Source organism: Rhinichthys klamathensis, unplaced genomic scaffold (genome assembly GCF_029890125.1).
Source record: "Rhinichthys klamathensis goyatoka isolate OS25496 unplaced genomic scaffold, OSU_Roscu_1.1 h1tg000429l_1, whole genome shotgun sequence".
Lineage (NCBI taxonomy): Eukaryota > Metazoa > Chordata > Actinopteri > Cypriniformes > Leuciscidae > Rhinichthys > Rhinichthys klamathensis.
The window spans coordinates 305,001-319,230 of record NW_026606925.1 but is presented as its reverse complement, the minus strand read 5'-3'; positions in this window follow the sequence as shown (position 1 = coordinate 319,230).

Sequence of the window (14,230 nt, the reverse complement as noted above, 5' to 3'; positions counted from 1 at the left end):
TACTGGGCTACTGGGCATGTTATCCCCAGACTGTGGGCTACTGGGCATGTTCTCCTCAGACTGTGGGCTACTGGGCTACGACAGCGCTGGGATTTTGAAGCCGATTTTGTAGCCTACATTACAAAGATGGATGCCGCCGTCGAACATCACTCGTTCCAATCAGCTATCGCGTCTGTTTTAAGCGGTTTGAACGTTTCCTTTTAGTTAAAAACCGAGCAAAGAACAACACTCGGAGATGTGTCTCCGCCGCTCTGCATACGTCATCTCCTTCATCGCTCTGATTGGGTTTAGGTCTATCCGCGACGTCCGTTGGTGACGCCCCTCTGGAAATGATTTGTCTATGACGCTTTGCCAGACCATAACTCGAGTCAGTTACGACTGAGAATGCTCTGGTTTTAACCAGGCTACTACTGGGCATGTTCTCCTCAGACTGTGGGCTACTGGGCTGTGAGGATGAGAGCATGACCTGGACCTCTGTCTGAGTGACGGATGAATTTGTGCTGAAATGCTGGAATAGAGTTGGATTGGATTTGACACGTGATCTTTGACATCGGCAGCAGAAGTGTCTCCTGTCACTGTAAAAACTGTTGAAGGTCTAAACAAAACTACGCTGTGAAAAATAATAGTAATTTTAGCAGTGAAAGACTCAGTAAAAACCTAACGATTGTTTAAATTCCCTTGCTATATACGGAGAAAAAACAAATACTGGTAAATTCTCATTTTTTTAAAAGTTAAAAACATTTAATTCTAGTGAAATTGTTTATTTTACAGTGAAGTACCTTAAATTGACATGATGTGACGGCTCACATTTGATGCTTTTTCATTGAAATAACTGTTTATTCATATCAGTTCTGCACATTAGGATTAGATGTTGTTAAATTAATGTTTAATGCATTATTTTGGTGTTGTGTGTGTGTGTTACCATGATGTGTTTTGTATTTGCATGTTTGAGACTGCATCTTATGTGCATATATCTTTTCGTTTTTCTTTTAAATGAAATGATATTGTTCAGCACAATGGTCAACCACCGGTGTTATTATAGTGCTTTATAAATAAGTTGAGAGTTAATATTTCTGTGCATATATTAATATTTTCCTCAGCTTGTGATGAACTTTGATTCATCGCGTGTTTTGTGGTTTTCAGTGTATCATCAGTACTTCAGTTGGTATTCAATTCAATTCACATTTATTTGTATAGCGCTTTCCACAATACACCATTTCACAGCAGCTTTATAGAAAGTGCATGAGTCCACATTACAGTTTACAGTGATCTGTTATCAGAGGAGACTGTCTGAGTTATGCATTTCAGAAATATGCATATACAAAATCACAATTAGCTAAAAAGGTATTCATTTAAACAATGTAATAACTCTAGGCAGAAACAACAAGCTCATTGAAGTAATGAATACTTGTTTTTTAACAAATGATTATGACATATTGAAAATTGTAGCATTGGTGCATGATTAACATTACATCAGTTATATTATATTTTTAAAGTAAGTTCTGGCAAGCAAAGCTGGCGTTTTTTTAACCACAAATTTAACTTTTTTTAAAAACGTTTTATTTAATCAAAATTTTCTACTTGAGTCTGACTTATGAAGTGAAACTGATTCCGAAACATTTTCTTGTTTGCTGTACGCGTCCCATCAGAAACAGCCGTTTTCAGTTCGTCTGCAGACTCAGAGGTGGTGTAACGCAATGCTGATATGAAATGCACCGGTGTGTGACTCAGAGAGGATGTGTAGGTAATTACAGGTGCTGCGATGCATGTGGGAATAAAAACAGATCACGGTGCATTAACGGTAACCATCGGGTGGGCAGAGCTGGTGACTAACGCTTCCTGAAATAACTCTTTACAAGTCAAGTCAGCTTTATTTATAAAGCGCTTTTTACAATACAATAGAGTGTTTCATAGCAGCTTTACAGAGAGAACAGGAAAATAATGCAACAGAGTTTGTTTTCAGAATAAAATAGCGTCACAGTCCAGCTTAAGTAAGTTCAGCGAGGTTTCATTTCTGTAGTAAAAAAGTTATTAATTGAGTTCATTTATATGTGTGCCGGATCTGGGCCGACACTGTTGCTGTCTGGGTAATATATAGTATGTAATATAGAACCTACCCAGACAGTACGTGATTTCAGACGCACCAAAAGATTATAGGAGAACATTTTACCAAAAATACTACAGCCTACGGAGCCCCTTAAGGGACATGCTGATGGAAAAAAGAACCGATGGGTAGAAAAATATGTTAATGCTTTTGCATTCCTTCAAATGTTTTACGTTTAAAAAAAAGTACTTTTAAAAACGAGTACTTCTGTACTTTTACTTAAAGGCATACTTCACCTCTTGTAAAAACTGCTAACCACTCTTTTATACTTTCTGGTTCGGATTAATTGAAAGGCTACAGGTTGTCCGGTTAGAACAGTATGTCTCACACCAGGGGGTTCTTGTAGATGCTTTATTGTGCAAAGGTCAGGCATGTAACCATGTATGCGACCATGTATGTGGTTCTGCAACAAACAATATACAGAATATGAATAAACTTAATTACAAATCACAGATCTACAACAGTATTACAATACTGGTATAAATATAATCAACAAGGTTAAAGGGCCTTAAAGAAATAAAGCAATATGATAATATACATATATTTATAATTCTGTATCAATGATTATTTCCACACTATATGTCTAATTCATGCAGTGCTAACAGCGAAAACATCTAACGCGCCCGATAGACATGCCCGTACATGTTCCCCGAGACCCAATCGAAGTCCACACAACATACGAATATATCAACACTATGCTGATAACAATACAGGAGGATAACTTGCTATTTAAGTGACAATACAAAGTGCAAACATAACCAACAATATGAATATCAGATAAAATGCTGCGACAGCGCTCTTCAATCACCCTCACGGACATATTATGCGATAAATATGCAAATGTACTTACTATTAGCTGCACGCACACACATAATCTTTAAATCCTTGAACGACAGCACTTCGATCGAACTTAACTGTTATCCACTATAAACACGTCTAAACATCCTCTATTCAGACGATCTGACTTCTTAACTCTCCCGAAACTTTTCTCGCACAGTCCAACTCACGAACAGAGGCGGGGGAGATCGGGAGAGTCCAATTCCAAGGGGTGGCCTTTTCTACAGCCGCCCCCAAATTCACAACGTGAATTTGAACAACTAAAAGGCCGTACTAAGTGGTGAGTTATCGGTAGGTTACTCAGGCAGAGGGGGTAGACTGATGATCTTGGTCACTGGTCTAGTGTAAGCTTTGTTCTTTACTGTGATTTCAGCTGATCTGACTCGTTTGTCATTCCCTGGATAGACCTGTGTTATCCTTCCCACAGGCCACAGTGCGCGAGGTAGCTGTTGATCCACAATCATGACGGTTTCGCCTACCCGTAAATTGTCCTTCTCTGACATCCATTTCTGTCTGGTTTGAAGACTAGGTAGGTAATTGCGAATGAATTGCCTCCAGAAGTGATCAGCTAGCAGCTGACTATGTCTCCATCTCCTTCTGCTTAGGAGTTCGGAATCCTGGGATGTCACCTGTGGAAGTGAGGCGTCCCGCCGCCCCATCAACAAGATGTTGGGTGTAACAGGATCTGGGTCAGCAATATCTGAAGATGTATAGCCAATTGGTTTAGCGTTCAGTAGACCCTCTATCTCAATGAGAACAGTCCGCAAAACTTCTTCAGTTACAGTCTGTGCTCCGAGGACCACCTGCAGGGCTGTTTTCAAAGATCGAATCTCCCGCTCCCAGCATCCACCAAAGTGTAGTGCACTGGGTGGATTGAATGTGAACCTAATTTGCTGGCTTGCCAGTTGAGCCTGGAGTTCAGGCTGAAGAGCTGCGAAGGCATCACGAATTTCCCTTTCTCCACCTTTGAAATTCGTTCCTTGATCTGAAAGGATTTCGAAGGGTTTGCCTCGCCGAGCAATGAAGCGACGAAGGGCCATAAGGAATGAATCACTGTCCAGACTTGCGAGAAGATCAATATGCACTGCACGGACGGTCATACACTTGAAAATGATCCCCCAACGTTTCTCATTTCTGCGTCCCACCTTTATGAGATAAGGGCCGAAGCAATCTATGCCAGTCGAATAAAAAACTGGCTGGTGAATTCTCAACCTTGCTGGTGGGAGATCAGCCATTCTTGGGGGTTGCGGTTTAGCCCTCCATTTTTGACATTCAGTGCATTGGCGCTGATGATGTCTGACTGCAGCTCGTCCTTTTAATACCCAATATTTCCTTCTGAGCTCCGCAAATACCCTCTCTGGTCCAGGGTGATGCAAACGATCATCGTAATCTTTAATGACCAGCTTGGTTAATGGGTGATGTGGGTCAAGAACAATAGGATGAACAGTCTCTTCTAATTCACTGATCTGTCGGAGACGACCGCCAACACGTACGAGATGGGTATCAGGATCCAGATAAGGAGCTAGGCACAGCAGTCTACTGTTACTTGGTAGAGGTTTACCAGATTGCAGATGAGACACCTCTTCCGGAAAGGAATCTACTTGGATCTGACGGAGGGCCTTGAGTTCAGCTTCTTTATATTCCTCTGCAGTCGCAACAGGGGGGAAGGCTCTCGTTGGATGATTGTATAAGAGCCTTTAAGTAGTCTTTGAATGTGTGAAATTGCTGAGGATCTGGCAGTGGCAGAGTAGAGGTTAACAGTCCACAGAAAGTTGACTTTTTTAGCTCACTGTCTTGGTTTATGTGAGCTAATGGTGGCATCTCTGGCCAGTTTCCTGCTGGTTGTCTGAGGAATGCTGGACCTTGGTTCCATATGCTGTCTCTGTTGAGATCAGAGGGAGACTTCCCTCTCGTTATGGCATCTGCAGGGTTGTCACCTGATGGTACATAACGCCAGGTGTCAGAATCAGTTAAGTCCTGTATCTCTGCCACTCTGGTCCCCACAAAAACCTTAAAGCGACAGGAATCTGATAAAAGCCAAGTCAGTACCGTAGTTGAGTCGGACCATAGAGTAACATTATTGAGTGGTAATGTTAACTCGGTCTTCAGGACTTTAGCGAGCTGCGCCCCTGTGAGGGCGGCACACAGCTCCAGACGAGGAATGCTCTGTTGTTTCTTGGGGGCAACACGAGACCTAGCTGTTACAAAGGCCACCTCCACTATACTTTGAGGGTTCTCTGTTCTTAAGTAAGCCACAGATCCGTAGGCTTTCTCTGAGGCATCACAAAAGACATGAAGCTGCCTATTATTATTGGAACAGTCTAGTTCCCTACTACAATAACATCTGGGCAGAGTGATATGCTGCAGGCCTTCCAACTCGCTCTCCCAGAGTTTCCAAGAGTCTATTAGGTCTTCTGGTAGCCGTGGGTCATCCCACTCCCTCCTTTTGTCCCACAACCTTTGTACTAACACCTTAGCTCGAGTGGTGAATGGTACAATGTAGCCAAGTGGATCATACTGGCGAGCAAGAATTTTATATATGCTTCGCATTGTGGGCACTTGACAGTCAGGTTTGCGTTGTTTATACGAAAGAGTGTCAGATTGACAATTCCAATGCAGGCCAAGTGTTGATTCCTGAGCCTCTTGGTGACCTTCACGGAGCCAGAGGATGCTGCTCTGAGATTGAATATCCTCTGGCAGATGGCTGATGACTGAAGGGTCATTGCTAGCCCACTGTCGTAGCTCAAAGCCACCAGATGCTAGAAGGCTGCAAAGTTTGTCAACCAAATTCTTGGCCATGTCACGGGAAGCAAAACTCTGAAGACAATTGTCCACATAAAATGACTTCTCCACCGAAATCCGTGTGTCCTCTCCAGGCTGGCTTGTTGTTGCAAAGCTGCGTTCTCCCTCTTAATCTCTTCAAACATGGCTGTAAACTCTAGTAACTGTTGCTCTTGCCGTTGCAATGTGGCATTCTCTTCTCTCAGCTTTACAGCAGTGCTGTCCCAGCGGTCAGTCAATCTCCATTCTGAACAATCTGATGCTTGACTGACTGGTGAAGTGGATCTGGAATGACCTGTAAGACTTAGCGGTTCATCCTCCTGTACAGCTTGGTAGTTAGACGACAGTGGTTGCTGTCGACGAGACCCAGGTCCACTGAGCTCAAAATCCTCGAAGTAAGCTGGAGGGTAAACTCGTCTCCTTGGTCGTGCGACAGGGGTTTCTCTTCCTGGATGAGACATAGCTGTAGCAGTCCACTCATCCGGCTCGAAGGACCATGTAAAAACTGCTAACCACTCTTTTATACTTTCTGGTTCGGATTAATTGAACGGCTACAGGTTGTCCGGTTAGAACAGTATGTCTCACACCAGAGGGTTCTTGTAGATGCTTTATTGTGCAAAGGTCAGGCATGTAACCATGTATGCGACCATGTATGTGGTTCTGCAACAAACGATATACAGAATATGAATAAACTTAATTACAAATCACAGATCTACAACAGTATTACAATACTGGTATAAATATAATCAACAAGGTTAAAGGGCCTTAAAGAAATAAAGCAATATGATAATATACATATATTTACACTCACCGGCCACTTTATTAGGTACCCCATGCTAGTAACGGGTTGGACCCCCTTTTGCCTTCAGAACTGCCTCAATTCTTCGTGGCATAGATTCAACAAGGTGCTGGAAGCATTCCTCAGGGAGTTTGGTCCATATTGACATGATGGCATCACACAGTTGCCGCAGATTTGTCGGCTGCACATCCATGATGCGAATCTCCCGTTCCACCACACCCCAAAGATGCTCTATTGGGTTGAGATCTGGTGACTGTGGAGGCCATTTTAGTACAGTGAACTCATTGTCATGTTCAAGAAACCAATTTGAAATGATTAGAGCTTTGTGACATGGTGGAAGTAGCCATCAGAGGATGGGTACATGGTGGCCATAAAGGGATGGACATGGTCAGAAACAATGCTCAGGTAGGCCGTGGCATTTAAACGATGCCCAATTGGCACTAAGGGGCCTAAAGTGTGCCAGGAAAACATCCCCCACACCATTACACCACCACCACCAGCCTGCACAGTGGTAACAAGGCATGATGGTTCCATGTTCTCATTCTGTTTACGCCAAATTCTGACTCTAACATCTGAATGTCTCAACAGAAATTGAGACTCATCAGACCAGGCAACATTTTTCCAGTCTTCAACTGTTCAATTTTGGTGAGCTCTTGCAAATTGTAGCCTCTTTTTCCTATTTGTAGTGGAGATGAGTGGTACCCGGTGGAGTCTTCTGCTGTTGTAGCCCATCCGCCTCAAGGTTGTGCGTGTTGTGGCTTCACAAATGCTTTGCTGCATACCTCGGTTGTAACGAGTGGTTATTTCAGTCACTGTTGCCCTTCTATCAGCTCGAACCAGTCTGGCCATTCTCCTCTGACCTCTGGCATCAACAAGGCATTTCCGCCCACAGAACTGCCGCTCACTGGATGTTTTTTCTTTTTCGGACCATTCTCTGTAAACCCTAGAGATGGTTGTGCGTGAAAATCCCAGTAGATTAGCAGTTTCTGAAATACTCAGACCAGCCCTTCTGGCACCAACAATCATGCCACGTTCAAAGTCACTCAAATCAACTTTCTTCCCCATACTGATGCTCGGTTTGAACTGCAGGAGATTGTCTTGACCATGTCTACATGCCTAAATGCACTGAGTTGCCGCCATGTGATTGGCTGCTTAGAAATTAAGTGTTAACGAGCAGTTGGACAGGTGTACCTAATAAAGTGGCCGATGAGTGTATAATTCTGTATCAATGATTATTTCCACACTATATGTCTAATTCACGCAGTGCTAACAGCGAAAACATCTAACGCGCCCGATAGACATGCCCGTACATGTTCCCCGAGACCCAATCGAAGTCCACACAACATACGAATATATCAACACTATGCTGATAACAATACAGGAGGATAACTTGCTATTTAAGTGACAATACAAAGTGCAAACATAACCAACAATATGAATACTCAGATAAAATGCTGCGACAGCGCTCTTCAATCACCCTCACGGACATATTATGCGATAAATATGCAAATGTACTTACTATTAGCTGCACGCACACACATAATCTTTAAATCCTTGAACGACAGCACTTCGATCGAACTTAACTGTTATCCACTATAAACACGTCTAAACATCCTCTATTCAGACGATCTGACTTCTTAACTCTCCCGAAACTTTTCTCGCACAGTCCAACTCACGAACAGAGGCGGGGGAGATCGGGAGAGTCCAATTCCAAGGGGTGGCCTTTTCTACACCTCTGGAAAGATGAATGTGTATTTAAAATGGGTCATTTATGTAGAAGAAATGTGAAATTATTTTTGAATTTGGAGCTTTCTAGACTGAGAAAAGCCAGAAAATGTATTTTGGCTTATGTGGATGAAAGACAATAACTCCCAGAATGCACTTGCTTCGCTGCCCTAGGAGGCCACGCCTACCGGTAACAGAGCGCAGTAGTTAAACAACAAGCCTAGGCTACTAGTGAGTCTCCGTGATGAGTCTGCCCGAAAATGTGTTTCGAGATCGCCCAAAATGTCCGGGATTCGTCTTTTGCGTTCTACAGTCGCCATTCATCATGTTTACTGTGGCGAGCAGGACGAGTGAGGGCCGCGGGAGAACGACACGAGTCATGTTTACTGTGGCGAGCAGGACGAGTGAGGGCCGCGGGAGAACGACACGAGTCATGTTTACTGTGGCGAGCAGGACGAGTGAGGGCCGCGGGAGAACGACACGAGTCATGTTTACTGTGGAGAGCAGGACGAGTGAGGGCCGCGGGAGAACGACACGAGTCATGTTTACTGTGGCGAGCAGGACGAGTGCGGGCCGCGGGAGAACGACACGAGTCATGTTTACTGTGGCGAGCAGGACGAGTGAGGGCCGCGGGAGAACGACACGAGTCATGTTTACTGTGGCGAGCAGGACGAGTGAGGGCCGCGGGAGAACGACACGAGTCATGTTTACTGTGGCGAGCAGGACGAGTGAGGGCCGCGGGAGAACGGCGCGAGTCATGTTTACTGTGGCGAGCAGGACGAGTGAGGGCCGCTGGAGAACGACACGATTCATGTTTACTGTGGCGAGCAGGACGAGTGAGGGCCGCGGGAGAACGACACGAGTCATGTTTACTGTGGCGAGCAGGACGAGTGAGGGCCGCTGGAGAACGACACGAGTCATGTTTACTGTGGCGAGCAGGACGAGTGAGGGCCGCGGGAGAACGGCGCGAGTCATGTTTACTGTGGCGAGCAGGACGAGTGAGGGCCGCGGGAGAACGACACGAGTCATGTTTACTGTGGCGAGCAGGACGAGTGAGGGCCGCGGGAGAACGACACGAGTCATGTTTACTGTGGCGAGCAGGACGAGTGAGGGCCGCGGGAGAACGACACGAGTCATGTTTACTGTGGCGAGCAGGACGAGTGAGGGCCGCTGGAGAACGACACGAGTCATGTTTACTGTGGCGAGCAGGACGAGTGAGGGCCGCGGGAGAACGGCGCGAGTCATGTTTACTGTGGCGAGCAGGACGAGTGAGGGCCGCGGGAGAACGACACGAGTCATGTTTACTGTGGCGAGCAGGACGAGTGAGGGCCGCGGGAGAACGACACGAGTCATGTTTACTGTGGCGAGCAGGACGAGTGAGGGCCGCGGGAGAACGACACGAGTCATGTTTACTGTGGCGAGCAGGACGAGTGCGGGCCGCGGGAGAACGACACGAGTCATGTTTACTGTGGCGAGCAGGACGAGTGAGGGCCGCGGGAGAACGACACGAGTCATGTTTACTGTGGCGAGCAGGACGAGTGAGGGCTGCGGGAGAACGACACGAGTCATGTTTACTGTGGCGAGCAGGACGAGTGAGGGCCGCGGGAGAACGGCACGAGTCATGTTTACTGTGGCGAGCAGGACGAGGCTGGTGGCGTGATTACTGATGAGCGACACCGGTGAGACGCACCGGTCTCGTATCTCTCACGGAGGAGCGGGAATTGTCTTAGCAATGTTAAAACACACATCAACCGATCACTTGTTCAGCGTTCATGTAAACACTACATTCAGATTCACCAATCGGAATGAATTTAGTTAGATTGAAACAAAAGGTGTGCATGTAAACAATGAATGGCGACTGCAGAAAGCAAAAGCTGAATCCCGGACATCGACGGCCGAACCTACTACTCAGCTTTCTCCACAGCACAAGAGCCTGCTAGCTTAGCTTCCAAAAAAAGATGTCTGACACTATGTGTACATTCTGTGAGTGAGATCCCACCCTCTATGGGCGGGTCTTGAACATTCAGGACAGCCCCTACTACTGACTGTAGTCTTTAGCCTCTGGCCAAAAAATCCTCTGATGACGCAAAATGACGTCCTCCTCACGTCCCAGACGGGGATCGTCCTAAGCACTAAGTAACGCAATTAGTTACTTTTTAAGGGAGTAACGCAATATTGTAAAGCATTACTTTTCTAATAGTTACCACACTAGGTCAGGCTCCCATATTCGGCTAAAAATCCCAAGGGTATGGTCAGAATCTGGTAAATGTGCTTTTTCTTTTTATGCTCCCTGGGCGTGGAATGAATTGCAAAATGTACTTAATTTAGATGCACTTCCAACCCTGACCACTTTTTTTAACGTCTCGTGCACAATATTTTAAAGGATACTTGTAATTGTTTTTCTTGATTCGCTTCTATCTATTTTGTTCCTAGTTGTGTCAAATTTTGTATCGTTATTTAGTTATTTTTGTGTGTGAAACTTTGTGCTGCCGTCTTGACCAGGTCTCACTGGAAGAAGAGATAGTAATATCTCAATGTGATTCTCCTGGTTACAATAAAGGAAATAATAATATTAATAATTACTTTTCTGAAAAAAGTAACTAAGTAACGCAATTAGTTACTTTTTACGGGAGTAACGCAATATTGTAATGCATTACTTTTCGCAGTAACTTTCCCCAGCACTGATCATTACACCCTCCTCCTCCTCAGAGCGAGCGTGAGAGCTTCCCGTCGCCTCACGTCCCGGGCGGGGATCGTCTGGTGTCCCTCGGGCCCTGTCCCGAGGCCCTGACCCCCGGGGAACAGGTGGGCCACGTGCGCTCGGCCCTGCGCCGCTGCATGGAGCTGCTGGAGTGCCTGATCCAGCGTGAGGTGGAGGAGATGGGAGAGGAGCTGGCCGGAGAGTTCGAGAGCCTGAGGAAGGCCGTGAGGGATCGGCTCGGGCATCTGGTCCACAGCACCGGAGCCCTGCTGAGGGACGGGGAAGGAGGGTGCCCGCCGTCTCCTCAGATTCAGTGCGATGAGGTACAATTATCGTCATTTTAACGATAAAAAATGCTACAGTGAAAAACGGTTTATTGGTTAACAGAAAGTTTCCGTACTATATACGGTGAATAACTGTGTAGATCTAGCCGTACATTTAATGTAATTTTACAGTAAAATACCGTTGAAAAGTCCTTGTGTAATTTACAGTAAAAAAAAACGTAAATTGACATTCCCAGAATTGGAAGGAATTGACATTCCCATTCCTAGAAGGCTGCCCGCCGTCGTCTCAGATTCAGTGCGATGAGAAGCACATCGGCTCGAAAATGTGCAGTCCAATTCCTTATCGGCTGAGAAACTCGATGCTTCGAGCCCGACTGACTGCACTTCTGCTGTTTCTGAGAATTACGTAATCAGATACCAACAATAATTAAGTGCTTGTAATTATATTACATTTTAAAATGCTCATAATCAGATTAAAATTACTTTTTATTATTATTCACACAGTAAATTATACATAATTTATTGATTTTCCCTCTTTTACATTTCTTTTACATAAACAAATGCAATCTATCTTATTTTAGGAAGTGCATTCTTATGATTTAATTAAGTCAAGTCTTCTTTATTTCTACAGCGCTTTATACAATACAGATTGTTTCAAAGCAGCTTCGCTGTAATAAACAGGAAAATAACGATGATGCAAACTTCATCAAATATAAGATCATAAAATATATTTAAGTATAAGCTTAACGAACCACAGTTTGGGAAACCCTGACGTACAGTAATGTCTAATGCATATTATTCACACAGTACATTATTCATATTTATTGATTTTCTCTCTTTTACATTCACATGCAGGTAACATAAATTATTTCTAAAATTCCATGAACACTTATTTTCACACTATTTAAGGTGAGATGCTACAGGCAAAATCATTGTGTTTCCATGCACACGTCACTTTCCTTCCATAGCAGACTAGTGGAAAGAAAACATCCAAAATAGACATTAAAGTGTTTGATCTTTATCTATGTGCGTCTGTATATTTCAATTACAATATATATCAATAAATTCGTATTTTTCTCCACTTCAGTAGCACTTATATACACCAAAATTTAGAGTTTTATTCACATCTATATTCTGAAGGTTTTTACTGAGGGGTTTGTTCATATATCATTCAACCTGATTTTTATAACATTTTATTCCTAAAAACATGGTGAAAGTGTGTTTTTTCCGTCTGTTGACAGTATTTTCTGATTTATGGAGTGATAAAAAGATAAATCAAAAAATCCTTCTATAAAAACCTTTAACTCTAACATGTCAACAAAATCAAACAAGAATTTTAAACCTGGCTTTATCCAGTGTTCAGATTTATATTCTGGAAATGAATGCAATGATATGATGAATGAATGATAAAATTGTCTTAATCTTTCAAAAAACGGAGAAGATAATGATCATTGATCAAACTACATTTTATAAATATAACCGGTCAAGTTTATAATATATAATATAATATAATATATTTTTATAATATATTACATTAGCATCTTTGAAGGAAAGTCGAAAGATTCGGTGGAGCTAAAAAACTCACACACACACACACACACACACACACACACCCGTCATATAGAGTCAAACTGGACGTCTACAGGGACTCCTCTCAACATCACTCATTTAACAGGTCCTCTATTGACAAAATTATGAATAGAAAATTATTGAAATCATAATGCATAGTTCATGCATAAAAATGTCTTAATTTATGGAATGAAGTTTTATTTTTTGACATAAATGACATGTTACTCGGAGACTGACATGTTTGGCTTGTCAGAAATGTTACATTCAGCTGTTTCGCAAATTCGTTGACTTTTGAAAACCAAGTTCATTTTGATGAATTAAAAAAAAAAAGTGGTTTTGATGCACAAAATTATTTTTATTGTCTCTCATAATGCAAATCTCATATTTAAACTCATGAAAATGCAGATCTTGTTGTAAATAATAGATAAATAGTAGAACTGTTGTTCCAGTATTTCCCCCTTAGCAGATTTTGACTTGATTTTCACCTGTGGTTGCTTAATCAAAGATTCAGTAAAACATATGAACTTATGTACAAAACCGACCTTTAAGTTGTTACACAAGCAAAATACCACTTCTGTTAATCTGCCAGAAGGAGTTATTATCTGATGGTGATGATCTAAAATCAGTCTATATCAGCTACGCTCAGTTTCTGCTTCAGAATCAGAAAACTCAACAAAGCTGCCGATATCTCGGCTGAATCATTCTCATTGTTTGCATTGACATGATGCTTGCAAGGAATGTGCCTGTTATAAATGTGCTGTGGATCACGTGACCCGTTGTTCTGGTGCACTGAAGTTGGCATAAAGCAGCAATAAGCATTTGGACATGCATCAAACCCTTCCCAAGCTGCACTGCTAAACCCTAAAGCTCTTTTATGGAGCGAATTATGTGCCATAATTAAACAAACAAATCCAGCATTTTGCAAACAAACTCGATCTGCTTTGCAAAGGAAAACTCGACTCGCAAACAAACAGAAAGCATTTTGCAAAAACAAAGGTCAATTTGAGCAAAAATGCAGAGGAATAACCAATATTGTGTTTAACAAATATAAATAAATGAGCCTAGATAATATTTCACAAATAAATACAAACCATCCTACAAATTGCATGTAACCTTTGAACAAATACCAAATCTTGTGCATACAAATGCATATCTTTCTGTTACGATTGTGAGATCTCTTGGCTCGATTTTCTCACGAATGTGTCCAGGCAGATTTCCTCACAAATGCAGATGAGTAACTTCCTCTTCTAAAACAGTAGATGGCGCTAAACTAGGGGATTAATTTAGCGCTAGTCTCCCGGGAGAAGCCATGATTTGAAACGCGTGCTCGCCTTTGCCTGCAGCTGAGGGAAAAGTTTCTGTCTTACTTTATTTATAATAAAAATCTTGAGGTTTTCCTTTGCAAAGCAGATCGAGTTTCGTTTGCAAAA